At 39.3% G+C, this 4,235-nt stretch overlaps 1 non-coding gene across 1 annotated transcript; it reads right to left on the bottom strand.

The window, feature by feature from the left end:
• Positions 1 to 300: 300 nt before the first annotated feature.
• Trnat-agu (transfer RNA threonine (anticodon AGU)) lies at positions 301 to 374 on the bottom strand. Its single transcript has one exon. It is a non-coding gene; the product is annotated as a tRNA-Thr (tRNA).
• Between the last annotated feature and the right edge of the window lie 3,861 nt (positions 375 to 4,235).

Here is a 4,235-nt window from a genome sequence, read left to right as displayed (position 1 = left end):
AAACCAAAACCGATACCCCGCAGCAATCAATGGGAACGGAAGCTCTTTCAGCTTAACACCTTGCCAAAATCGACAAGGTGATTAAAGAGTAGATTCGGTGACAGCTTTGGTCCGCGCGATCAACGACAAGTGCTTGGAAGGGGCGGGCAGCAGCGAGCAATGCGAAATTTGATCTCCTACTGTGATTGTGGTATGCGCCCTCCCCGCTTTCAGATTTATTTGTGGTATAACAGAAGTGATTGGGAAGGTGTAAAATAGGATGGTGTGGTTTTTTTTATAAGAAAAAACATCGCATCCGTTAGGCTCCGGCGAGATTCGAACTCACGATCTCCTGTTTACTAGACAGGCGCTTTAACCAACTAAGCCACGGCGCCGTTATAAGTATCGGGGAATAGTATCCATCAATAATCCACGTCGCGAACATAATTCTCGACTTCGCTGTTCCGAGTGGGGGAGGACACCTTTCTCTTAATCTGTGAGTTCCTTTGTTTATTTTTTTTCTCTTTTATGTGTCCCCCCGTCGGGAGAAGGTAGAATCGACCGCATCGACAATCGTCGCAAACGAGAACAAAAACACCGATAAACACAAACATACACACAACCGAGGGAAAGAAAAGAAACACGGATCATGACCAGTCGAGCAGGAAAAATAAATTAGAATGTGATGCTCGTGTCTGGGCGATAAATTGATATCGCGAGAAGAAAAAAATAGTAGAGTCGCAGTCATCTTATGTGTGCAACGTGAGACCATTTCGCTTTCCTGATTCAGCAGCCCATTTTTTCCTGATGTGGAGTATCGATGTGATAAAGGTAGACGAATCGGCAGTAAAAATTAGAGGGCAATTTGATGTCAATTTGGCGCCGAGTAATCCACTTGACGGACGCTGTCGTTAGTTTGGAAATGGTGTCAAAAGTTAACCCTTTGCGGTCGTATTAAATTTGGGCATGGGTGTCGTACTGGTCGGAATTATTTTTCCTTGAAAAAGCAGTGATAAATACAAGATTATGAAAAATAAAGATTGTTTTCTATTTTTTTTAAACTATAACTTAACAATGTGTTTTGATGTGGTGTTTTCATATGAAAATTTTATTTTATTTTATTTTATAATTCGTCTTTGTGTGAAATCTTCCGGAACCCTCTCCAAGTGTAAATCATATGAGGTGCAATCAACACATAATTTTAGTTTTATTATCCGTTGAATATGAAACACTTTTGCCATTGATGCAATAAATGTGTATTTAATGCCAGCAATGTGTATCCGAAAAGATCAGTACTTTTCTCTTTTAGCAAACAACGTTTTTTTACATGAGATTATTCAGATCACATAACTTATGTAAATAATTATTTTGATCTTTAAAAACAACTACTTCAACATAATTTAAACCAGTAGTTACTCAAATAATGATTTCTGTGGTCCGAGATTATCAGAACTTTTCGTTTTAGAAGAACAAAGATTTTGTCGCTTGAGACACTTATGCAAACAGTAGTTCTGATACTTATGAACATTCTTTTCTATCACAACGAAGCGTTACAACGGCTAAATTCTGCTGTTATGACTTTCGTTCCACATTCCTATGCAATCAACACACTGTGCGTTGTCTTGTGTGGGTGACTACTTTGTTTGATATTGAGTACCGTTATCTATTACTCATAGGAGCCCCGTATTGATCCGTGAACAGGTTCACTAGACATCAAGTGTCGTTTAGGAAAAGCATAAACTGATATTTGTTTGAGTAAAATTTAAGATTAGCATGGTTTCTTGCTGTGGTGGCTGAGAGCAGACAAACGACCACATAGAGTTAAACTGATTTGAAAATGAATGAAGTTTCCACAAAAAAAATGTGAAGCTTACGGCACGGATGCTGTAAGTGAACGCAAAACGCAGGAGTGGTTGTTCGATTCCGTCCTGGAAACTAATTCACTGAAAAAGACAGACCGTTAGAAGCATTTTTTAAATAAATTTTTCGATGTCCCCTGTACACACTTGTCATTTCTTACGTTCTGAGTCACCATACAGCTGCGGAAGTCGCTTTACTATCAAAACAAACAACAAAACAAAACCTGTCAACAAAAAGGAGATATGTCCATGTAAAATTTCGCTAGTGGAATTCAAGTGTTTTATTTGGAAAATTTTGGAAAATTCGATATTTTTATGCTCATTTCAGATTATTCAGTGTATTTTGTGAGACGGTTGGTGGTTCTGTTGCTTATCGATGCTCAAAAACTTTGTTTTGAAATTTCTAGTCCATTCGGGGTGAAACCAACATTTTTAGTCACAGTAAAACTGGTTTGTGTTTCACTGACAGGTAAAATGGGTCCTCTTTGTAGATGATTCGTGTTTATGTTTGAAAGACAAAACGGCAGAGCTGGATGGATATATAGCTGAAAACAGTCAACGTTGAGTAGGGCATTTCAACAAAAAAGGCTCATCGCCCACATCTCCGGTGGATGCTCACTTACGATGAAAATGATCATCTCGAGTTTCAAAAATTTACCCCATAAAAAATGTTCACCACCTCGAAAAAACACCCTAGGCAAAATATCAGCTCAATCGGAATTAAGGGAGAGTGGCGCAAAGCGGTCAAAGTTTGAGTTTTTGAAAATCTGAAAATCAGGGAGCAAAGGAAATCGGGGATTTCGAAAATTTTTTTTTGATGCCAAATGTCTTAAAATGGCATGAAACGTCGAGATCTAGTGCCGTCCTAATTGACGTAGGACTACGTCTTTCATTTCTGTACCGGGGTGTAAGTTCAAAGTTTCGAAAACGAGAGAGTGACGCTGGACTGCAAGGTTTTGAACGTTGATACCTCTTTACCGGCTGAATGGAGTGGTATAATAATCACTTCATCCGAAAGAGAAAATGTCAACGAATTATATGATTGTCACTTATAGGTCCATCGTTTCAATAGCTTATAAATTGCTTGGAAAGCAAGCTATTGAAATCATAACAATCTTGTTCATTGACGATGATTGATGATCGCAATGTGTTCCCGAACACGGACGCAAAATCTATAAATCACACGATTCCCGAATAGTAAACGGTGTCAAAGTCAAATTGAGAAAGAATCTTCAGTTGGAGAGTATTTTACAGTTGAATTCGCTTGTTGCTAGCCCAATACTTTTGTGACAACACCTGTCTTTTTGCGGTAGGATTTTGAACATTATTGTTGTATTCTCAGTTCAATTTCTAAACATACAAATAAACTTTGTTCAATGATTTGTAAACATAAGATGAACGTGGATTCCTGTATATTCAGTTTTTCAAAAAACTCGCAAGAATTTTGCAAAAATCGGTATGCATACTGATACATTGTTGCATAAATTATAATACGATGGGAATATACAGGGTTTTCCATTTCGGGCTTCCGAAAGTATACAGCCCTGTGCTGACAACCGTTTAACATAGCTGTCAACCAAAGCGTCATATCGTTAGTTGAATGTCTGCCATTTTACAATATGGATCGTTTTAGCATCGCACAACGTGTTAATTTTGTTAAATTATACTATAAAAATGATGAAAAACCGGCAAATGTTTTTGTAATGTAGTGCGTAATTTCTAACAAACTGGATCCGTAGCGGATATTGTGAAACCTGTGCATCATCGTAATGTGCGTTCGGCCGAAAATATTGCTGCTGTTGCTGCCAGTGTGGAGGATGACCCGAATGTTTCGATTCCACGGCGTGCTCAGCAATTGGGCTTGTCAAACACATCATTGTGGCGAATTTTGCATTTGGACTTGCACCTACATCCATATAAAGTCCAACTGGTACAAAAATTTAAGCGTGGTGACCATGGAATGCGTCGGGCATACGTCGATTGGGTGAATGAGCAACAGCAGCAAAATGCTGAATTTTCGCATCAAATTTTCTTCAGCGATGAGGCACATTTCGAGCACGGTGGCTATGTGAACACCCAAAATTTCCGTATATGGGGCTCAGAAAATCCACACGTGATTGTTGAGAGGCCATTGCATCTGCCAAAAGTCACTGTTTGGTGCGCATTATGGTCTGGTGGAGTCATCGGGCCGTATTTCTTTGAAAATGAGGACGGCGAGACGATAACTGTGAATGGTGAGCGCTATGGCCGCATGTTAACCGATTTTTTTGCCACAAATTGAAGATATGGATACGAATGACATGTGTTCTCAGCAGGACGGCGCCACGTGCCACACAACACAACCGAACATGGCCATATTGCGAACGAAATTTGAGGGACGCATAATTTCGCGTTTTG

This window comes from Toxorhynchites rutilus, chromosome 2 (assembly GCF_029784135.1).
Source record: "Toxorhynchites rutilus septentrionalis strain SRP chromosome 2, ASM2978413v1, whole genome shotgun sequence".
Classification (NCBI taxonomy): domain Eukaryota; kingdom Metazoa; phylum Arthropoda; class Insecta; order Diptera; family Culicidae; genus Toxorhynchites; species Toxorhynchites rutilus.
Note: the sequence above shows the minus strand (reverse complement) of the source record. Positions and strands in the feature narration are given on the sequence as shown.